At 35.1% G+C, this 25,538-nt stretch overlaps 1 long non-coding RNA gene across 6 annotated transcripts in view; it reads right to left on the reverse strand.

Annotated features, from left to right (window-relative positions):
- Positions 1-25,538, reverse strand: part of LOC136794751 (uncharacterized) — a 69,313-nt gene that overhangs the window by 16,110 nt on the left and 27,665 nt on the right. For 3 of the 6 annotated variants that reach the window (XR_010841910.1, XR_010841908.1, XR_010841906.1), the window contains 2 exons: positions 24,606-24,728; positions 7,184-7,226 (listed from right to left, as the gene is read on the reverse strand). This is a non-coding gene — a long non-coding RNA (uncharacterized lncRNA). Of the gene's footprint in view, positions 1-7,183; positions 7,227-22,603; positions 22,625-24,605; positions 24,729-25,538 lie in introns of those variants that run through there. The other 3 variants (XR_010841909.1, XR_010841907.1, XR_010841911.1) reach the window with 2 other exon arrangements.

Raw genomic sequence — 25,538 nt, forward strand, 5'->3', positions numbered from 1 at the left:
CTAGAATAAAGTGAAACAAAAACTACATATGAAAATGGACAACCTGGAAGAAATGAACATATTCTTAGAAAGGTATAACCTTCCAAGACTGAACCAGGAAGAAATAGAAAATATGAACAGACCAATCACAAGTAATGAAATTAAAACTGTGATTAAAAATCTTCCAACAAACAAAACTCCAGGACCAGATGGCTTCACAGATGAATCCTATCAAACATTTAGAGAACAGTTAGCACCCATCCTTCTCAAACTCTTCCAAAAAATTGCAGAGGAAGGAACACTCCCAAACTCATTCTATGAGGCCACCATCACCCTGATACCAAAACCAAAGATACTACAAAAAAGGAAAATTATAGACCAATATCACTGATGAATATAGATGCAAAAATCCTCAACAAATTACTAGAAAACAGAATCCAACACATTAAAAGGATCATACACCATGATCAAGTGGGATTTATCCCAGGGATGCAAGCATTCTTCAATATACTCAAATCAATCAATGCCATACACCACATTAACAAACTGAAGAAAAAAAACCATATGATGATCTCAATAGATGCAGAAAAAGCTTTTGACAAAATTCAAGACCCATTTATGATAAAAACTCCCCAGAAAGTGGGCATAGAGGGAACCTACCTCAACAAAATAAAGGCCATATATGACAAACCCACAGCAAACATCATTCTCAATGGTGAAAAACTGAAAGCATTTCCTCTAAGATCAGGAACAAGACAAGGATGTCCACTCTCACCACTATCATTCAACATAGTTTTGGAAGTCCTAGCCATGGCAATCAGAGAAGAAAAAGAAATAAAAGGAATACAAATTGGAAAAGAAGAAGTAAAACTGTCACTGTTTGCAGATGAAATGATACTATACATAGAGAATCCTAAAGATGCCACCAGAAAACTACCAGAGCTAATCAATGAATCTGGTAAAGTTGCAGGATACAAAATTAACGCACAGAAATCTCTTGCATTCCTATACACTAATGATGAAAAATCTGAAAGAGAAATTAAGGAAACACTCCCATTTACCACTGCAACAAAAAGAATAAAATACCTAGGAATAAACCTACCTAGGGAGACAAAAGACCGGTATGCAGAAACTATAAAACACTGATGAAAGAAATTAAAGATGATACCAACAGATGGAGAGATAGAGCATGTTCTTGGATTGGAAGAATCAATATTGTGAAAATGACTATACTCCCCAAAGCAATCTGCAGATTCAATGCAATCCCCATCAAATTACCAATGGTACTTTTTACAGAACTAGAACAAAAAATCTTAAAATTTGTATGGAGACACAAAAGACCCTGAATAGCCAAAGCAAACTTGAGGGAAAAAAACGGAGCTGGAGGAATCAGACTCCCTGACTGCAGACTATACTATAAAGCTACAGTAATCAAGACAATATGGTATGGGCACTAAAACAGAAATATAGATGAATGGAACAAGATAGAAAGCCCAGAGGTAAACCCACGCACATATGGTCAACTAATCTATGACAAAGGAGGCAAGGATATACAATGGAAAAAAGACAGTCTCTTCAATAAGTGGTGCTGGGAAAACTAGACAGCTACATGTAGAACAATGATATTAGAACACTCCCTAACACCATACACAAAAATAAACTCAAAATAGATTAGAGACCTAAATGTAAGACCAGACACTATAAAACTTTTAGAGGAAAACATAGGAAGAACACTCTTTGACATAAATCACAGCAAGATCTTTTTTGATCCACCTCCTAGAGTAATGGAAATAAAAACAAAAATAAACAAATGGGACCTAATGAAAGTTAAAATCTTTTGCACAGCAAAGGAAACCATAAACAAGACAAAAAGACAACCTTCAAAATGGGAGAAAATATTTGCAAATGAATCAATGGACAAAGAATTAATCTCCAAAATATATAAACAGCTCATGCAGCTCAATATTAAAATAACAACCAACCCAATCCAAAAATGGGCAGAAGACCTAAATAGACATTTCTCCAAAGAAGACATACAGATGGCCAAGAAGCACATGAAAATCTGCTCAACATCACTAATTACTAAAGAAATGCAAATCAAAACTACAATGCAGTATCACCTTACACCAGTTAGAATGGGCATGATCAGAAAATCTACAAACAACAAATGCTGGAGAGGGTGTGGAGAAAAGGGAACCCTCTTGCACTGTTAGTGGGAATGTAAATTGATACAGCCACTATGGAGAACAGTATGGAGGTTCCTTAAAAAAACTAAAAATAGAACTACCATATGACGCAGCAATCCCACTACTGGGCATATACCCAGAGAAAACCATAATTCAAAAGACACATGCACCCCAATGTTCATTGCAGCACTATTTACAATAGGCAGGTCAGGGAAGCAACCTAAATGCCCATCAACAGACAAATGGGTAAAGAAGATGCAGTACATATATACAATGGAATATTACTCTGCCATAAAAAGGAACGAAATTGGGTCATTTGTAGAGACATGGATGAATCTAGAGACTGTCATACAGAGTGAAGTTAAGTCAGAAAGAGAAAAACAAATATCGTATATTAACGCATATATGTGGAACCTAGAAAAATGGTACAGATGAACCGGTTTGCAGGGCAGAAATAGAAACACAGATGTAGAGAACAACCATATGGACACCAAGGCAGGAAAGCGGCGGTTGTGTGTGTGGGGGGGGTGATGAATTGGGAGATTGGGATTAACATGTATTCACTGATGTGTATGAAGTGGATGACCAATAAGAACCTGCTGTATAAAAAAATAAATAAAATTAAATTTTTTTAAAAAGACTGCATAAGAATAGAAGGAAAAAATGTCACTCTACTGCAAACATAGATACAAAAATCCTAAATAAAATATTATCAAACATAATCCAGCAATGTACAAAGTAATAATACCTAGTGTCCAAGTAGGAGTTATCCCAGGCAACCAAGGAAATTTTAACATTAGAAAATGTGTTCATTTTCACACAATATCAATAATTCACAGTATCAAATTAAGGAGGAAAAAACTGACCATTTTAATAAATGCAGGAAAATCATTTTATAAATTCAACATGCAATTGTAATTTTTTTAATCTTGGCAAATTAGAACAGAAAAACTTTTTCAACCTGATAAGATACCTATCCAAAACCCACAGCAAATATCATAGTTAATGATGAAATATTAAATACATTCATTGTAATGTTCAAAGTGAGATTTTTTAAATGCCTAGGTTTGCCTCTTCCATAACACTGGACTAGAATCCAATTTTATAAAGAAGAAGAAATAAGACATTTAAAGATTACAAAGGCAGAAATGAAATTATCATTATCCCAGACAATACAATTTTCTACAAAGAAAATGAAGAAAAGTTATAAACAAATCATCTGAGTTAATAATGGTTGCAAGTCAAAGATCAATATTAAAAACTCTTGTGTTCCTTGTATCAATCACAACCGGTTAAAAAAGTATCTTAAAAAGAATCTCATTCACAATAGCAACATATATGTGAAATGTCTATGAATAAATCTAATTTTAAAAAGCACAAGTACTTTATCAGAAAAAATTATAAATCTTTTTTTTAAAAAAACAGATAAGGAAACCTGAGTAAACAGAGAGCTATATTTTGAATATAGTTAAGAAATTCAAAAATATTTATCCCCGGGCTTCCCTGGTGGCGCAGTGGTTGAGAATCCGCCTGCCGATGCGGGAGACACGGGTTCGTGCCCTGGTCCGGGAAGATCCCACATGCCGCGGAGCAACTAAGCCCGTGAGCCATGGCCGCTGGGCCTGCGCGTCCGGAGCCTGTGCTCCGCAACGGGAGAGGCCACAACAGTGAGAGGCCCACATACCGCAAAAAAAAAAAAAAAAAAAAAAAAAAAAAAAAAAATTTATCCCCAACAATCTAAATTTAATGCAATTTCTATTAAAAGTCAAACAAAGTGAGGTTTTCTATCCCCTCTTTGGATATTATTAAGTTGATCCTAAAATTTACAGAAAGAATGAAAGACTAAGAGTCACCAAAAAATACTGCAGAATAAGAATGAGGATATGGTAATCACTATACCAAATATCAAGACTGACTATAAGTTGTAGATATGTAGATAATGTAGTGTTGGTGAACATAAACAGACAAATGGATCAACAGAATAGGACAGTAAGTCTAGGAACATCCCAGGCATCTAAAAGAGTTTGATAACAGATATTATAGAGTTTGATGACTGATATGGCATTGTAAATCAGTACAGACCAAATACTGACAAAAAAAGATAACGAAAGATGTCTACCTCATACTACACCACATATAAATTTAATAAAGAGTAAATAGCCAAATTCTAAAAAGCGAAATTCTAAAACTTCTATAGAAAATTGTGGAAAAATATCTCTATGGCATATGGGCAGGAATAGTATTAACATTTGTTAAATAAGACACAAAACAAAAAGTAAATGAAACGAATGACCAAATCAGCCTCCTTAAAAAAATTTTTTTTCAGATGTGTTTTCAGGTTTAAAAACTATTTAGTCAAAGAAATACACTTAACAAACAGTAAAATTTTATTTTAAATGATAAAAATTGGTTCAACCCTTCAGAAAAATAATATGACACTACCTATTTAAAATCTTAGCAATCTATTCATTACTGAGAGTCAGCTAGAATTTTATCCAAGGGATATAGCCAAAAGAAAAAAAATTAAAGCATACAGAAATTTTCATTATTTAAAATATCAAAATATGAGAAAGATAGGAGGAGAATGAGCCAAGTATCCGGAATCAACTCAATGAAATATTATGCAACCAAAAAATAGGTAATTTAAGACTCAGCCTCCTTAAAATTAAAAGTTCTATATGACAAAAGACACCATTAAGAAAGTTTAAATACTAGACATAAATGGGAGAAATTATCTGTAGTACACAAAAACAAAAAAAGGATTAGTCCAGAGTATGTTTCTAAAAATACAATCCAATAAAAAACTGCAATTTCTACAATGTAAAGGAACCCCAATACCAATAAAAAATATTAAAATAATCAAATCAAAAGTTATCAGAGAGTGGGCTTCCCTGGTGGCACAGTGGTTGAGAGTCCGCCTGCCGATGCAGGGGACACGGGTTCGTGCCCTGGTCTGGGAAGATCCCACATACCGCGGAGCGGCTGGGCCCGTGAGCCACAGTTACTGAGCCTGTGTGTCCGGAGCCTGTGCTCCGCAATGGGAGAGGCCACAGCAGTGAGAGGCCCGCGTACCACAAAAATAAAAAAAAAAAAAGAAAAGAAAAAAATAGTTATCAGAGAAACAAAAAACTTTTTAATGAGATATTGCATACCCCAAAAATAGTCAAACAGTAAATTATGACAGTAATATGGAGAAACACAAAATCTAACTTATTGCCACGGGGAATATGAATTAACACTTTGAAGAGCAAATAAGCAAGATAAAGTTAATCCCTTAATTCCACTCCCAGGTATGTACTCAAGGAAAGGATGAAGAAAAAGCTAGTCTATGCCACCATCTAGTGGCCTCAGAATATAATAGAAAATACGATTCCTTCAGCAGTGTTTACAAAGGACTTCTCAGAGTACCTGCACAGGGACGCAGCAACAACTTATAAATGTGCAGAGTCTATATATGCAGTAACTTCCCTCACTGCCCTTTTGGGCCAGTATTTAACTCCATCTATCCTGCTTCCTTCTGCAGATTTGCATGAACCTAACCTTGTGACAAAACCAAGTAGAAATATCTTCAGGCAGAGTGCTTCTCATGTCTATCTTATGTAATTTCCAACACCCTTCAAATGATATCCATTGTTGTATGAGGCTGAAAGACTGTTTCTCCAAACTAACCAGATTAGATTGCATTGAAAAGAATATGGTGCAAAAGGGGCCCTCGTACACTTCTGTTAAGGTACAAATTTGGAAAATTAGTAAAGATGAATATATATCCCAAATCAAACCAATTTTTTTATTAAACAAAAAAATTACAAAAAAGATAAATATGTGTATAAACTATGACACAAAAATTCCTCTCCTGGATACATTCTCTAACCATGGTTCTTAACCCCAAAGGACATCTAGGAATCTAAAAGTTTCATATATTGAAAATGGATAAGTTCCCGAGATCAGCTGTACAAATTGTGCTACAGTTAACAATACTGTAGTGTACAGTTCAAGTCTTGTTAAGCGGGGTTATATCGCGTTAGTTTTTACCGCAATAAAAAAGTAAAACAAAACCTTCTTGAAGTGGCCAAAAGCATCTAGAAAATGAAATGGGGGCAGTCAACATTTATAAGAAGGAATGGCACTGGGTGAGTTTCCCTTTTAGGGATTTTAAGATAAGGGAAGGACAGTCACCACCACTACAAGGTGCCTAAAATTCAGATAGAAAACTTCAATCTTACTGACTTGAAGAAACAGAGGACAGAGTTCAGGAAGACCACAACAGCTGAAAATCTAGAAAAGAAAACCACAGTCAAATACAGCCAGAGAGTAGGAGCCCCAAATTTCTATATAAACTCTGCCCCAATACTGGCTGATCCCTAAACTACATATAAGAAGAGTTAAGGCTAAAAGACCTGAACAGAGATTTCAGTTGTTGCCCACCTCAGAGAAGACAAGTTTGGAATCTGAGTCCTGTCAAAGTACTGCCTGCTAAAGCAAAACATCAATACCTGTGGAAAATTCCATTTCCACAAATAGTCACAGAAATATTTTTACTCCAACAGGCTCTTCTGAAACCTTGTTGGTCCCCTGATCAAGAGGCAGAGTCTTTTTCACCTTTGCGCATCCCGCAACACTGAGTAAATACACCTGGCATCAAAATTGAGCAAAGGGCCTGGCACATATTTGGATCTTAAAATACAAATAGAACTGTGATCTCTTAACTAAGGCCAACACAATTCTGGAGTGCTGGAAGAATATAAGTGTGGATGGAGCTAAAACACTAAGATATGGAAGTGCACAGCAGGGTCAGGGGACAGAAAGTCAATAGAAGATAAATGGAGTGAGAGGGGACAGTTGGGAAGAAATGGCAGGAGGGTATTGGACATTCCTTGAGGCTGTGCCTCCACAGCTTTGGTTGCCACACCCTTATACCTGCTTCACCTGAAAAAGAAAAACTGTGCATCACACTGATCTTCCATTCTATAAAATGGGCTTTGTGATACATTCTGACAATGAGAACTGGCTTTTACTCACAGGGAATAAAATGAAGGGAATCTCTGATCTCGGTCCTCCAACCTTCAAAAAAAAAAAAGTGAAAAGTTTCTGAGAATCCAGCAAAAAACTGTTTCTTTTCCATTCTTACATGCTTTTTCCTATTTACCATTTAAAGATTATTATAAAATTAATTAAAATTACCTAGTAAAATGATATGGGAAAATACACTATACTGTTAATTATAAAAAAGCAGGTAGTAAATCAAGAAATACAATGTGCTCTCAGGTGTGTAAATATAGTATATAAATAGATATATATAAATATTAATATTTATTCTATAATTATGAATTACTTTCATTTCTTCCTTTGGGTTTTCCTGAGCTTCTCAAATTTTCTATATTGAATATGTATTATTGGTATAACCAGGGAAATAATAATTCAGAGGAGAAGGGAAATTAATGTTAGTAAGTTAGGTACAATCAGTTCTTTGAGACATCGACCCTAATGTATCTAAAAGTTGCTACCTTCTATATTATTTAAAGATTCAACTTGAAATTACTTCTGGGATTATAGAGTCTCTTAGAAGAAAACAAAGGAGGATTTAAATTGGCTATCAGAACCACTGAAGGGCCTCTGGAAATATTTAGGGCTCAGAGGTTGGAAAGTATTTATGTGACATGTTAGTTTACTATTGCATACAAATTTATAACATGACATTCTGTTGGGCAGAAAGCTTTATTTTTTCCTCTCCTTCACCATTACTAATAGTCGTCTGTGATTGTGGGATACTTGGCTGTGAGTCCTAGAGCATGGCTATAGCTCTAGAAGGAAAACTAAGAAGTCATTCACTGAGGACGAGCAGCAAGTGTCACAAGAAGTTAGTGAAACACTGATGAAAAAGAAAGAATGTTTTCCTTGTTCGGAAAACTGAAATCCCAATTAGCCATGCTATCTACTGCAACTGGTGAAGTTGAGGATCCTATACTGAAGATGTAACAGGGAACATAAGGACAAAGTTGAGAAGAGATACTTCCAGAAAGGAAAAGATGAATGGGAACTGGGAATTATGAATAATTTATTTTATTTTTAAAGTGCTGAATACAACAACGAAAAAACTACCATGAAGAAAAGAAAATACCATGGATATACATGAACATAATTTAAATAAGTCACTGTCTTTTGTCATGGAAAATGAAAGAATACCAGCCTAGGTGTACAGATTAAACTAACATGTATCGTGCATACAATCTATGCCAAGAACTTTCAGGTATGTTACACCAATCCTCAAAACAACCCTAGACATAGGTACCATTACCCACATTTTAAATGACACATCACGCTGAGAGATAGTGTTTTGCCCGAGTCTGTACAGCCAATATGCCAAGGAGCTAAGATTGAAATTTAGGTCTTCCAAGTCAAGTGCTTCTCTTTATCAGCAGTTAAGGCGACAATGGAGTAAGAGGACTGAGGCACAGTAGGCTTCCAGAGACATAGGACTACCATACTCTAGCACAGCCCCAGAGATGGTCAGAGCATGAAGAACACGAACTAGATGAATCAATCCCAGCAGTGAGCCTAGCTCACTGAAGTTCCAAGCAACAGAGAAGTGTTCTTGGTTTCCACACAGAAATGTGAATGAGAAAACCCAAGAAAATTATCAAAACCATGTAGGAAAATGAGAAGAGTTTTTAACTAGAACACTATTGCTCATTATTAGCAATTTTAGGGTTCAGAAATTTGGACATGCACTGGAGATCTAGCACCAGCGATGTCTGATATCACGAAGAATACGTTGTTTCATAAACAGGAGGAAAAACATAACTGATGTGGGAGACAGGATGCAATAGTTACTGCATTTGATTTCCTTCTGAGGGGAGTGAGGCACAGCCTGTTTCAAGAGGTTCCTTGGGTTAAAATCAGGGAGTCTGGGTGAGTACATGTGCTTTACAAACAACTTCTACTCTCTTCCATTGGTAAACATAGCGAGAAGGGTGAATGCTTCATGATCCAAGTCCTCAAGCAGAGTTTGCTTCCCCTCTATAGGTGATGTCCAAAGATGAACATCAATCTAAGGTCTGATCCTTTGGAGAGAGATGGACAAAAAACAGAGAGCCAAGAAGCTGAAATTTTACCTCCTTTTGGCAGAAATAAAGAAGCCAAGGCAACAGTTATCACTAATATCCCCCACACTCCTCACCATGGGTATCTCCTCTGCCTTGTCTCTTTACTGTGTAATATGACTGAATGCCTCATAAAGTGCATCCTACCTATACTGCCCACCTGGGCCATTCTAAATGGCGGACTCTAGAATCCTGTTCCAAGAATTGAGACTATGTCAGTGTGTCTGCTCAGGGTGGATATTTTTGTGAAGTGATTGCTTGAAATCGAAACATTAAATGGCATTAAGTCAGCCTATGTAATAAATCAGCAAAAAAATCTCTCCAATTTCCTTTCCATTAACTGTTCTTAACCCTTTCTTGGGTGTTAATGAAAACTAAGGACAAAATTCTGCAAATCCTTGCCACTGTTTCCTTCAAAGAAAAACTTTTTAATATTTCTGATGTTTACAGTCATAAAATATACATTCCTTAAAGAAAATTTGGAGAATGAGGAAAAGTTAAGAATAAAAATAATTCAGCCAAGTCCCACATTCTAGAGAAAACAAGTTAACATTTTGCTGTGGCTTTTTCTAGCCACACGTACACAAATTGTGCTCATTTTTATAGTTATGAAATTTCCTATTTTAATTTAATACTATACCACGACCATTTTCTTTTCCCTTTACTCTTCTCCAAGATTACAATTTTCACTGGTTGTATAACATGTAAGGGTATGTCTTCTCACATGTGTTGCTTGACCCTCAACCAACACAAACCAGAATTCCAGCAGCCTAGAGGAAAAAACTGTTGTAACTGTTTAAATCATGATCGAACCTGAAACATGAAAGGACATGCAATGTCATTATTTTTTCTTATGCTAGTCAATTGGGTGGATCATTAAGGGGAGAAAATGTTAAGTAATAATAATAGTGCTAATACCAATCTTTGGCTACTTTTATGGATATACTCCAGAGTTTCACCATTTTGAATATGTGGCCAAAGAATTTTTTAAGACAATCTTTATTATCTAAATTATGTATCCTCCTATATCTGCATTACTGAGATTTTAATTTTTTCCAAGAATGAGTATTGTATTTTATCAAGTGCTTTTTAGCATCTTGTTAGCTGACCATGTGTTTTGTTTTGTTTTTTGCCTAGTTGTTTAGTACATTACATTGATAGATTTTCAAATATTAATTTGGAATTTCATGAATCCATGAAATAAATCATATCACTTTAGTATATAGTTTGGATATACTTATTTATGATTCTTGCATATATATGCATAAGTAATAATGATTCCATAGTTTTAATCTACCCTTAACAATTTAGAATAACAGACTACTTTAATGTGATAAAATGTTTTCATAAAATATTCCATAATATTTTCATATTAAAACATACTATATGGCACAGAAATTATTTCTTAAAAGTATAAAATAACTCTCATAAAAAAGACTTTTATTCCTCTAGTCATGGTGACTTGTATAGTATAGCAACTGACCTGAGTCAAGGTAATCAGACTCAATCCCAGAAGTGCTACCCCAGTGTCAGAAAAAAGGGTGCTCTTTGTGCAATGATCTCTAAACTGGAAGAATGTAAACCCTGAGCTCCTGATGGTCATCTTTGCCAATATGTGGCAGAATCTAATCGAGGGGATTAGAGCTGAGATAGAGAATGCGCCTGATGATGTCATTTTAACTCCTGAACCCAGCTATGGCTAAAATCAGAGTCACCAGTGTTCATTTTATTTATGAGTCAAATTAGTATTTTATGCAAAACTAATTTTAGTTGGATTTTACCACTTACAACCATATAAATCCTAATTAATATATCCCCTTACCTCACATCTCCCTCTATCTACTCACATTTTTGAAGCTAAAAATAAATAAATACATATGTGTGTGTGTATTTATACATGTGTGTGTATATATACATATGGTATGTTATTTAAGTGGTTCCAAGTTCTCCAGTCTTTAGTTCTTTTCTCTCTTAATAACTAAATTACACTAATCTAACCTCTATTCTGCATAACTTCAACATTCCAGTAACCTCACCAATTATTTCTGAGGAGCATTTACACGTTCCTAATTTTTTGTTCTCAGAATTTGCTCCAAACTGATGTTCTGGAATTTTTTTTACCATTCTCTGGTAAAAAGGGCTTCAATTCAATATATTGATTCTTCTGATCACTGCAATTTGCTTTTTTGTAAAATGTTTTAAATTATTTATTTATTTATTTATTTATGGCTGTGTTGGGTCTTCGTTTCTGCGCGTGGGCTCTCTCTAGTTGTGGCAAGCAGGGGCCACTCTCATCGCGGTGCGCGGGCCTCCCACTATCGCGGCCCCTCGTGTTGCAGAGCACAGGCTCCAGACGCACAGGCTCAGTAACTGTGGCTCACGGGCCCAGTTGCTCCACGGCATGTGGGATCTTCCCAGACCAGGGCTCGAACCAGTGTCCCCTGCATTGGCAGGCAGACTCTCAACCACTGCACCACCAGGGAAGCCCTGTTTTTAATTTTTTAACAGACATTGTCATTTGGCAGACTATAGCCAGTATGATTCTTTACATATTAACACACACCACTAGCAATGAGCCTGGTAAAGACAGAATTCACTTAGAAGATGCTGCATATCTGATTTTGTCCACTCTGTGCACCAGAATCATGATTACAATAGATCAGGCATGGTCTACCTAATTTAGTTAAATAGAGATATACTCCCTATACTTAATTCAGAATTTGACAGAAATTAAAAACAAATATATTAATCTATAGCAATGTGACTCATATGTGTTTATCTCCAGCCCCGATGTGTTGTTCTAACAGGCATTTCAAATACAGCATGTTGAAAACAGAATTCCTGATTCTCTCTAACCCCAAACTACTTCTCCTCGATTCTTCCCTTCTTGGAAAGTGCCAGCATCCTTAACTCACATCCAATCCACCAATAATCTTGTTAACACTATTTTCACATTTAGTCTGAATCTGACCACTTCCATTGCTACCACCCTAGTACAAGCCACAGTCATCTCATCTATACTACTGTAATGGTTTTCAGATTAATTATATATCTGCTTCCACTCCACTTGTTCTCCTACAGTCCATTCTCTGCATAGCAACTGTAGTGTTGTTTTTAAAATGTAAATCATATTATGTCATACTTTTCTTAAAGTGCTACAAATGTCTTCCAACATACTTAAAATTAAAGCTCCTTACCAAATGATCTGACCCCCATCTACTTCTATAACCTCATCTCCTGCCTTCTATCTGCTCACTGGACTCTAGCTTCACTGTCTTCTTGCTGTTTCTCAAACATGCCAAGGCCTTTACTTTTGCTGTTCCCTCTATATGGAATACTCTTCCCCCAGAATTTCCGAGGCTTCCCTCTGTCATTTCAAATAGGTCTTTCCTCAAATGTCTAATGTTTCTCTTCAGAAAAACCTTAACGTAATCCCCCGGCACTTATCACTCCTGTAAAACTGCATTATAGATTTATCATTTTATGGATTTATTGTCTTATTTTATCCACTGTAAGCTCCATGAAGGCAGCAACTCTTTCTTGTTCATTGCTGTGGATCTCCAGTACTTACATCAATGATACATAAATGGTAGTTCATAAACAGGATTTGGATGTGGAATAAACTTTCACATCCAAATGTAGGACAGCATTATACATTTTACTCTGGAGTATATCCATATATAAATTTATGCCTCTTCATGACTAAAATAACTGGTAGGAACCCTAAGCCAGTGGTTAAAGGACTACAGTCTACACTTTCCCAGTGTACTCTTTTCTTTCCAGACTCTGCTGATTCTTCTACATGTTAACATGAGCTTCTTGTTCCACACTAAGGGTTCTGATTTATCTTGAGAAAATAAGTTCTCTTTGCATTTGAAAATGTATGAAGATCATTTTAATATATAGGCTTTATCATATGATTTTTGTGAAGGTTTTTTTCTCTAGAATGGACAGCAAACTACTGGTTACATATTGTCCATTGCTATGGAGGTGTCTGTCTTTGTTTTTCTCTTTCTTTCTTTTTTTATACTGTGATGAAGTTCTGTCTCAAAGCTGATTTAGGTGCTTGGTATCTTTTCTGTGTACTCTACCATAGTCAATGTTTTCTATTATGCTATCAGTTGTAGAGAGAGTAGTAATAAAATTCTACTATTAGAAAGAGTTACTTCTTAATTAAAGTCCAAGCAGTAAGTTTCCCATTTTACATTGCCATGCCACATTCTGGGTAACTCCATTTGGTATATTCTCTGATGGAGGTAATTCAGTTGCATAAACAATTATTAATGTAGTACCTGTTGAAAATTTAGAAGCTAGTATTATTAGACTCTCAAGATATTTTAAAATATAACATCCTGCAAAAAAGACCTGACCTTTGATTCCAATATCTCCTATACATATGTTACAAAAGTTAAACTCTATATAAGAAAAATTTCTTATAAATGTTGAAACAAATGTCTCAACATTATAAGAAAAAAAAGTTTTTAATTGTGAGAGAAATACACTTTGAAAAGCAAACCAACAGGACTAGAGATGGAAATAGATAAATGGATTGATGAGGCAGCCTACTTTTTGAGAGGAAAAAATTACATACCAGGTACAGGACTAAAAACTGTTCTCAGACTGCCAATCTCAGAAGAAATTTGAGAGCAAATATATACTTTCAAGAAAAAACAACTGAAATATGTTTAAAAATGATATGAAACAGAATAAAAGGCCACATAATAGGAAATAGTATTATCTCCTTTTCACTATTTTCCCATAACTATATATAAATTCTTTCAATTAGAGTTGTGATGAAAATAGATAATCCACATTACAATATTTAATAACTTTTAAAAATAATATGTATCCTGTCAATGTTAAGCTAAGGATAAAAAAGAGGTACACTTGTCAAGTCCTAATTCAAGAGAGAAAGAAATGTTAGATGTTACTAATATCTTTCATCACTTATCTCTAGAGGCTTTGTAAGAAAACTCGGTGTGGGGAAGAGTAGTAAACAAGCGTTAGTTAATATTAAAAAGCCAGCAGATTCAAGACAGACTTTGAAACTTAGAATAAGGAAAATTATGGGTTGAGTTGCCCACATTTATGGTTTTTAGCCCAAGAGAAGTCAATGCTACACAGGATAAAACTCTAACAGAAAACCTGCCATCTTTCTGGTATGAAGAACTAGAGCACAAAGTCTGAGGCAGGCACAACCAATTTAAACGGGCAAGAGGACAGCAAAAATAACACTCAGTGGTAAACAACTAAAAGCTTTTCCTCTGAGAACTGGAACCTGACAAAGATGCCCACTCTCACCACTTCTATTCAATATAGTATTTGAAGTCCTAGCCAGAGCAAGGAAAAGGAATAACAATCATCCAAATAAGAAAGGAGAAATTAAAATTATCTCTGTTTGCAAATGAAATGACCTTATGTGGAGAACACTCTAGACTCCACACACCAATATAAACTGTTAGAACATAATAAACAAACTCAGCAAAGTTGCAGGATACAAAATCAATGTAAAAAAAAATCAGTATGTTTCTATACACTAATTATCTAAAAATAAATTTAAAGAAAAATCCCATTCACAATAGCAACAAAAAGAATGAAATACTTAGGAATAAACTTAATCAAAGAGGTGAAAAACTTGTATACTGAAAACTATAAAATGCTGATGAAAGAAATTAAAGCAGACATGAATAAATGGAAAGACATTCCGTATTCATGGATGGGAAGAATTAATATTGTTAAAATGTTCATACTACCCCCAAGTTCCTACATATTCAATGCAATCTCTATCTAAATTCCAACAGAGTTTTTACAGAAATAGAAAAACAATTCTAAAATTAATATGGAACCACGAAAGAACCCAAATAGCCAAAGCAATCTTGAGCAAGAAGAACAAAGCAGGAGATATCATACTTCCTGATTTCAAATTATATTTCAAAGCTATATAATCAAAACTGTATGGATGGGCTTCCCTGGTGGCGCAGTGGTTGAGAGTCCACCTGCTGATGCAGGGGATGCGGGTTCATGCCCCGGTCCGGGAAGATCCCACGTGCCGTGGAGCGGCTGGGCCCGTGAGCCGTGGCCGCTGGGCCTGCGCGTCCGGAGCCTGTGCTCCGCAACGGGAGAGGCCACAACAGTGAGAGGCCCGCGAACAACAACAAAAAAAAAACCAAAAAAAAAACTGTATGGTGCTGGCAAAAAAATAGACATATGGATCAAGTGAACAGAATAAAGAGCCCAGAAATACACATACATATATGCACATGTACAGTCAACTGATTGACAAGGGTGCCAATATACACTATGGGGAAAGGATAGTCTCTTCAACAAGTGATTGGATATCCACATGCAGAAGAATCAAACTGGATGCTTATCTTATACCATATACCATATATAAAATTCAACTCAAAATGGATTAAAGACTTAAACCTAATATCTGAAACCATAAAACTCCTAGAAGAAAACACAAGGAAAAATCTTCTGGATATTGGCCTTGGCAATGATTTTCTGGATATAACTCCAAAAGCAAAGGCAACCAAAGCAAAAAATAGACTAGAGGGATTATATCAAACTAAAAAGCTTCCACATAGCAAAGGAAACAATCAACAAAATGAAAAGGCCACCTGTGGAATGGTAGAAAATATTTGCAAACCACATATTTGATGAAGGATTAATTACAACTCAATAGCAAAAAATAACAATAATCTAATTAAAAACTGGGCAAAGGAACTGAATAGACATTTCTCCAAAGAAGATATATAACAGATGAAAAGTGCTCAACAACACTAATCAGCAGGGAAATGCAAATTAAAACTACAAGATATCACCTCACACATGTGACAATGGCTATTATCAGAAGAAAAAAAAGATAACCTGTTGGGAAGGATGTGAAGAAAAGTGAAACATTGTACATTGTTGGTGGGTATGTAAATTTCTGCATCCACTATGAAAAAAGTATGGAGGTTCCTCAAAACACTAAAAATAGAAGTAACATATGATTCAGCAGTCCCACATCTGGGTGTATATCCAGAGGAAGTGAAGTCTGGATCTCAAAGAGATATCTACACTCCCATGTTCATTGGAACGATTTCACAATAGCCAAGACTTAGAAACCTAAATGCCGGGCTTCCCTGGTGGCGCAGTGGTTGAGAGTCCGCCTGCCGATGCAGGGGACACAGGTTCGTGCCCTGGTCCAGGAAGATCCCACATGCCGCGGAGTGGCTGGGCCCGTGAGCCATGGCTGCTGAGCCTGTGCGTCCGGAGCCTGTGCTCCGCAACAGGAGAGGCCACAACAGTGAGAGGCCCGCATACCACCAAAAAAAAAAAAAAAAAAGAAACCTAAATGCCCATTGATGGATAAATGGATAAATAAAATGTGGTGGTATAAAATTAAATGTAATATTATTCAGCCTTTAAAAAGAAGGAAATCCTGCCATTTGCAACAACATGGATTAAACTTGAGGACATTATGTAAAATAAGCCAGTCAGAGAGGATAAATACATACTACATGATACAATGTATATGAAGAACCTAAAACAGTCAAACTTATAGAAGCAGAGGGTAGAAGAGTGGTTGCCAGGAGCTAGAGGGAAGGAAAAACAGGGAGATATTAATCAAAGGGTACAAAGTTTTGGCTATACAAGATGTGTAAGTTCTAGAGATACACTGACAATAGTGCCAATAGTTAGCAATACTGTATTATATACTTTGAGTTTTTCTAAGGATAGATCTTATGTTAAGAGTTCTTATCACCAAATAATAATAATAGTAATAAATAAGAGGGTGGGAGGAAATTTTTGGAAGTGGTGGATAGGTTTGTGTCATGGATTGTGATGACAGTTTCAGATGGTGTATATTTACCTCCAAACTCATCAAGTTGTATACATTAATTATGTACAGTTGTTTGTATGTCTTTAAAAAAAAAGAATAAAGAGTATATACTCAAATTCCAATACAGGTAAGAGTAATCAATGGTATTTAAAAAAATCACAAAAGTAGTTGCTTTGGGAGAGTTGAGGCAGGGAAAGACTGGGAAGAGGCATAAGGGCACTCTTCTAAGGTTATACTAATATTCTATATCTTGATACGGGGTTAGATTACACAAGTGTATGCATCTGTCAAAAGTAAGTACATTTTATTTGTGCATTATATAATTCTAGACTTATGACATACTCAAAGAACAAATAATGCTTTGATATTTAAACCTTTGGACTACTGTCATAAAAATTATATTTTTTAATCCAAATATCTCGAAGTCTAAGACATATAAAGTGTTTTTAAATCAATATTTAACTGTAATGATTTATAAAACAAAGCAAATCACTTTCTAAAACCAATACTTGATATTCATGTTTATATTAAACAAATTATAATGATAAAGTTAGTGTCCAATAGGGAATCATGGAAGTTAGTCAAGAATGCCTTGATGTTATTTCTATGAGACTATTTATTGTTATTTAGAAATAATGAAGAATAAACTTCTCTTAATGATGAAAAATCCCATTAAATTTTGGTATCATGTTATACCTATAATATTTATTTTGTCAAATGTTTAAAAATAAAGAATGAAGTAGAAATGTCATCGATGAGACCAGAGGCCCAAAATCAGTGGAATAATATCTTCACGTTGTTCATGGAAAATAACTAAAACTCTAGAATTCTGCACCAAACTAAACTAACTTCCCAGGGAGAAAACAAAATGAAGACACTTTTAGACAAAGATGAGCAATTTTACCCCACATCAAACTCCAGAAAGAAAGAAATTGTACTCAAATGAAAAAAATATATCATAGTAAACAAAGAAACTGGTAAATATGTGGATAAATCCAAATTGTCCCTAACTTGTTAAAAAAAAAAAAAAACAACCAGCAATAATTTGGAGGACTTAAATATGAGGTAAAAATGAAATTTAAAAAATAAATAACATGAAAGATAATGTGAGGAGTTAGAAATCAGAGATAAACATTTTAAAGTCCTTGTACTATTCAGAAGGATTGCAGAGATAGTAAGTAGACACTATGTTAAGTTAAACAAGCATCATTAAAAAATTAAGGGAACTCACAAAAACAATAGAAATGAGATATAGAACTTCCAAACCTCTTAAGGGAATAAAATAAAGCAAAAAATTTTTGTTAATTCAATAGAAGGCATAAATATTCTACACAAAAAAGAAAGAAAAGGACTTCCCTGGCAGCTCAGTGGTTAAGAATCCGCCTGCCAATTCAAGGGACACGGGTTCGAGCCCTGGTCTGGGAAGATCCCACATGCCATGGAGCAACTAAGCCTGTGAGCCACAACTACTGAGCTTGCGCTCTAGAGTTCGCGAGCCACAACTACTGAGCCCGCGTGCCACAACTACTGAAGCCCGTGCACTGCAACAAGAGAAGCCACCACAGTGAGAAGCCTGCGCACTGCCACGAAGAGTAGCCCCTGCTCACCGCAACTAGAGAAAGCCTGCACACAGCACCGAAGACCCAATGCAGCCAAAAATTAATTAACTAATTAATTTTAAAAGCATTAAAAAAAACACCAAATGAGGATCAAAAAATCAGAAGCATAAATATTCACACTGAATGTAAATAGTTAAAGGCACCAGTGAGAAGTTGATTGATACTGTGAAGAATTACATTAACACATTTTCTAATACTGAAATTATCTTTCATACCAGCGGTAAATTCAACTAATCCAGTTATATTCTATTTATAAGAGAAATTCAAATTCCTAAAGTGTGACAAAAGTTGAAAGTAATGTTGGAAAAACATAAATCTCACAAATACCAACCAAAAGAAAGCCACTGCTTTGATTAAATCAGGCTAAAAGGACCTTGAGGCAAAAAGCATTACCAGGGAAATTATCAGAAAGAAAAAGTAGTCCTGAACTTTATGAATCTTACACCACAGATTCAGTATTGACAGAATTGCAAGAAAAAGACAAATCTACAATTTTTTTAAAAAGGGAGAATTTAATGTGTCTGTCTCAAACTAATAGGTGAAATAATAAACACACATACCCACACATATGCATATATAACTAACTTTGCATTAAAACATTAGAGGATTTTTAAAAACCCAAATGAAATATCTGCAAAAACTGATGCAATGTTAGGGAAGGAACCAAGTCTCAATAAGTTTGAATTAATATCATTCAAACTTCAACTCTAGCCACAATGCAAAAATATTAGAAATAAATGTTGAAATTATAACCTTCCAAAGTATCTTTTACATCTGGAAATTTTAAAAGATACTATTAAATAATTAATAGGTTAGAAATAGGTTGTGATAAAAATTCCAAAATATTTAAAACTTAATGACTATTAAACATCAAATTATTCAAGGACATTAAAAAAAGACAGTAAATTGTGAAGCTCTATTTTGTTCATGTTAGGGAATTTTTTAATAAATATATTAATTTGCCCCAATTTTTAAAAATTCAATACGATTCCAAACAAAATGAAATTGGATTTTTTTATATTTGTCAAGTTAATCCTAAAGATTATGGAAGAGTAAAGAGTCAAGAATATCCAAGACAATGCTGTAGGATAAGAAATACATACTCACTATATCAAGATATCAAGAATGATCATGAAGCTACAGTACTTCAGATAGTGTGGTATTGGTGCAGGTAAAGACAAAGATACCAAAGGAAGAGAGCAGAGAATGCAGAAATATTGTAGGCATATATAGAAGTTTATTTATATCCTAAATGAACTGGTATTTGATATAAAGCAGCATTACAAATCAAGAGAAAATAAACTATTTAATAAATGGTGCCTGCATATTGGACTAATTGTGTTGAAAAAAGACTAAAACTTTACCCCATACTGTGCCCCAAATAAATTTAAGAAAAATATGTAAGTGCAAAAAAAAAAAAAAAAACCACCCAAAGAACTATAAAACATCTAGAGAAAAATGAAAACACATGCTATATACTTGAAGTGTAATTGATTGTTCCTCTTTTAAAATTATGTGTTCCATCCCCTTATTTCATGGTGTTATTAGTATAGATGAGTTAAGTCTCCTTTCTAACATGAATGTCCTAACTGAAGTCGACACCATTGTGGAGGTGCTGGAAAAACATAAATGTGGAGGCAATTAAAATACTAAAGCCTGCCTTTTAGTCATTAGGAATAGATAGAAGGGAAGCTTTATTTCCAGTCCTCTAACACTGTCATTACCTTCAAAAGTCAGAAAAAACAGAAAGCTGCTAAGAATCCAACAGTAAACTGTTTCATTTCCTTGTTACGTGTTTCCCCCCACACCTCTTTACTATGTAAAGATATTATGACATTTATTAAAATTACTTAATGAGAAAACACACAATATATTGTTAATTTTTACCATCAAATCATAAAACAGGAAATGCACTGTGCTCTCAAGTTTTCACTATCTGTAGTATATGCCTAAAAATAATCAAAATATATATCTCCACTGGGCTTTTCTGAATTTCCCAAATTTTCTACAAGTGTGTATTATTTATATAAACAGGGGAAAAGTAATTCAACGAAGAAAGAAAAGTTGCTATTTAATAATAAGTAAGGTATAATTTAGGTCTTTGAGACGTTATCTCTAACATATCTAAAAGTTACTATCTTCAGCAAGATTTAAAGATTCAACTTTAAATCACTTCTGGGATTATGGTGTCTTTGAGGAAAACGAAGAAGTATTTAAACTGACACCAGAGCCACTGGTACAACCTCTGACAATATTTAGGGCCCAGTGGTTAGAAAGTACTTATGTGGCAGGTTGACTTATTATTGATACAAATTTATAACATGAATTTCTATTGGGGATGAATGCTTTATTTTTGGTCTGCCCCCCTCACCACTACCAGCAGTCATCTGGAACTGGTTCTAATAGCATGACTACAGCTCAAGAAAAGAGGACTAAGATTTGAACTAATCTAAGGAGGAATAGCTACAGTGACTTCCGTATGTACACCGAAAATGTTAGTGAAACACTGGAGAAAAGGAATGTTGAATAGAGATATCCATGCCTGTCCCTAAAGCAGCTTCCTTGTTTTGAAGACTGTAATCCCAATAAACCATTGTACCTATCTTAAGTGGAAAATCTCAGGACCCTATACTGACACTTAAATGAAACAGACCAGAGGTGAGTTGGGAAGAGTCATTTTCAGGAAGGAGAGAAAAAATGGGAACTAGGCATTCTGAATGACTTGTTTTGTTTAAAAAGTTTTGAATAAAACTGCGGAAAAAATCATGGGAAGTAAGGTATGTTGCATGAAGGAAATGTCTTGGATACTCATGAACATCACTTTAAATTAGCTGTTTCTTTTTACCATAGAAAATGAAACATAGCAGCCTTGGAGTTCAGATTAAACTAACATGTATTATGTACTCCATCTATACCAAGATCTTCCAGATATGTTTTGTTAATCCTCACAACCCTCAAAGTACCGTTACATTTTACATCATGTTAAGTGTCTTGCTCAAGGTTTGCCATAGCGTCAAGACTGAGCTCTAAGTCCCCGGACTTCAAACAACTGCTCTTTCAATTAAAACCACAGTTCTCCATAAAAAACCTTACTAGCAATAAGAACAAAGAGGTAAGAGAACTGGAGCACAGTAGGCTTCCATGGCACAGCCCTATAAATGATTAGAATATGCAGGATAGCATGTTCTAATCAATCCCCAAAGTGAGCCTATTGTTCAGATAGAGGCTTCTACGAGGTAAAAGCTTGAAGCTACAGCTGTGTTCTCAACAGCAAAGAACTGCACAGCAGTTCTTTTACTAACACAGCAGTGTTAGTAAAAAAAAAAAAAAAAAAAAAAAAAAACCCTCAGAATTCTCAAGACCACATAGGAAAAGGAGAAGAGGACTTAATTCTGACTCCCCCAGTATTGCTTATTATCAACTCCCTATAGGGCTCCTAGAGGGCCATTTACTTGGACAAGCATTCAGGATCTCCTACCAGAGATCTGTCATATGTGAAGAACAAAGGTGCTTTATAAATAGTACAAAAAAACTGGATGAAACAAGATATAGGATGCAATATTTAGTGCTGAAAATTTCCTCTTGAGGAAATCTTCCATGGTGACCGTGCTTCAAAAAAATTCCTTGCATTAAAATTGGGGAATCTGGGTATGTACACGTGCTTTACAAACTACTACTCACTCCTGTTGGTAAACATGGGGAGAAGGGTGAATGCTTAATGATCCATATCCTCAGGCAGAGTTTGTGTTCTTTCTATAGGTGATGCCCAATGGTGAGAACCAATTTAAGGACCGAGCCTTTGAAGAGAGATGAACAAAATGTGGAGATACAAGAAACTGAAATTCTACCTCTGTTACCCTTTGTCAGTCACTTAGCTTCTTTGAGCTTCTTGTTTGCTGTTTTTGTTTTAATCTATGAAATGGAAAATCAACCTCACAAGGTGAAATGAAAGAGAATAAGTAAGAAAGAGATAAGTAAATGACATAATATATATAATAGCTCCTATGAAATATCAGGTACATTAGAATCTGATGTTCTCTTGTCTGTGAAATAGGTATCACCAACATTCTCTGAAAGAGAGGTGGACAGGAATAGGATACATGATTTGAGAATAATCAATGTTTATTAAAACCTGTTTAAAAATGAGAAAGGCAGCTAGATAGGAAAGAGGAAAGAATTAACCAACCAAATGAGAGCCTAGCTCTCATTGAAGAGGTAATCACAAACAAGACTCTAGTCACATGAATCTACCAACAGGCTCCATTCCAAAATAGTTACAGGCTCAGGACCATTATTTAATGAAAAACACTATGAAACAGGAATTATACTGAAGCATCCTGTAAAGTTATGACTTTTCACTAACTAGTTTTAGTTTTATTTTGTGCTGAGTGAGAACTTCTGATGACACCAAGGTAGTAGGAAAATTGGGAACCATATTTCTTAATATTCAGTGTCTATATAAAAAGAAAATCACCTTGAATATGAAGCCCATTTCTAGGAATAGAACTAGTAACCCCACTTCTAGTAAGCCCACTTCTAGCTTACACTATTAAGCTATCTTGAGAAGTCAACTTACATTTTTCAGAAGAAATTTTAATCTAAATAATGATGATTTCCCATAAGGTATGTGACATCTGAGCTTCAATCATAAAGTGTATTTGGGGAAATCCTAAACTATATCCTGAAGGACCTAACAAGGGACAGAAGAGCCAATAGGCCCCCTGGGTTTGGATACGTCCTACAAGCCCCTTACATTAATGCTCTGGCCTGCAATACAATATTAAGAATAAATTTTAAAATAACAAATTATAAAGATGCTGCAAAAGCAATTAAGGATGGTCAAGTAAAGCTAACACAGATTAAAAAATGAGTTGATTACTCCGCTAGTAGGTGTCTATGACAACTTGCAGAGAGGAAGAGAATTCCATTGGAGAGCATCAGATAATGCATATTCATTTGAAAGAGGAACTTCATGGAAAAACATGTCACAGACTAAGCGCACTAGTGCCTAAAGGTAAAAGGTGTTTCGACTTACACCTAGGAAAGAAATCAGCCATATTTCATAATAAAAATCCAAAACAATTAGCAAAAGGCCCAGAAATACCTTCCCCAAACATTTCCCCCCAACTCCAATTGTGAGGCATAAGGATTATTCAAAGGAATAGACTTGCCAAGCCTATTTCAGGAAATAACTGCTTTTATTATTGACAGGTTTTTAAATGTCATTGGCACTAGAATTCACTTGCAAATGCAAAACATAAAGAAAGCCAATTAATAGAGGACATCTAAAAAGGTATATAATGGATATATATTAAACTCATATATTTATGTGTTTTAGTAATAAAAACAATTTATTTTATTAATAGAAACAGCGTTAAATAAATTCATATTATATGTAATACTGGGCTGCTCACAAGTCTTTCCTACTAATTCTAATAAGGCTAGCAGCAAAGAGGCTGATACAGAAATACCAAGACATTGACAATCTCAAGAAGAGGCATCCAGTCTTTTTCCTTCCCCACAGCATTTAATTAAATACTCAACACACAACAAGTGCTTAATACATATTCACTGATATGAGTAGGATACTTGCTAAGAAACAATGAATGAAAATTTGTTACTTTATTACCATTTATTTATATTAATAATAAAGCAACTCATAAAAGTTTTGAAAGTAATTCATATTTACTGAAATTTTTCTCTTCAATACATAATACCATATAACAAAAAAAGAAGAACTGTAAGACAACTCCACTCTAAATACCTACAGGTTAACTTACAGGAACTTAAAAATAACAAAAATAGCTCACACTACTAGAGGCCTAATGAAGGAAACTAGTTTATACCACCACCTAGTGGCCACACAATGATGCAGCACAAAGAAAGTACTTACCCAGTGATGTCACCGAAGTACAAGCATTTGGAGTTTACACGTAGAGCTACTGCCTTCCTATGCAGCTGGACCAGCGTTGGATCCATCTCTCCCACTTCCTTCTGCAGATCTGATAAGCCTGACCTTTGGACAAAACCAAGCAGAGACATCATCAAGTGGATTGTTGCCTTTCCTCACCTCATATATTTCCTCCACCCTTTAACTGATACCTATTTGTTATGTACAGTGTAAAATGCACTTTCACATTCATTGGACCAGATGGCAATAATTAAAAAGTGGTCCTGGCTGGGCCACATAGCAGCAGTGAACCTGAGGAAATTAATCTCTCAAAATCTCACCTTTTTCACTTATAAAATGGAGATAAAATTTAACTTATAGCATTTTGAGGACTATTAAAACCTGTGAGAAAATAAATAGGAGATTGTCTTAGGCACCTAACAGTACTTAACAATATTTACCTAATTCTAAGTTGTAGCCATAAATTTTACTCCTATCTTGTAAGCATTCTCCTTTTGGAAATATTCTTGGAAGTTTCCTCTATCTTTCTCTTGGTTGGATGCAGTTAATGATGAGGCTCTAGTGGGTGGCCAAGCCACAGTGTGGAAGAAGTCTGGTCCTTGTCATGTGTAGAAAAGCTGCCTGCCAAGTAGGTAAATGCACTCTGATTTCTCATAAAAAATAAAATTCATTAGTGTTTGAGTCATAATATGCTTTTGGTATCAATTTGTAACAGCAAATTAGCCTAAACGATATATATGTATGTATGTATATATGTATGTATGTATATATATATTATATATATTCTTGAAAGATACTACCAAATATTGAGATCGCTGGCCTCCTTCTCTCTTTAGCCTCAAGAACATGGCAACAAGGATTAGACCTCACAGGTGGGACACCAGAAGTTTCCTTGCAGGGAAAACTTGACTAGAC

The sequence above is a fragment of the Kogia breviceps genome, chromosome 8 (genome assembly GCF_026419965.1).
Source record: "Kogia breviceps isolate mKogBre1 chromosome 8, mKogBre1 haplotype 1, whole genome shotgun sequence".
In the NCBI taxonomy this organism is placed as follows: Eukaryota; Metazoa; Chordata; class Mammalia; order Artiodactyla; family Physeteridae; genus Kogia; species Kogia breviceps.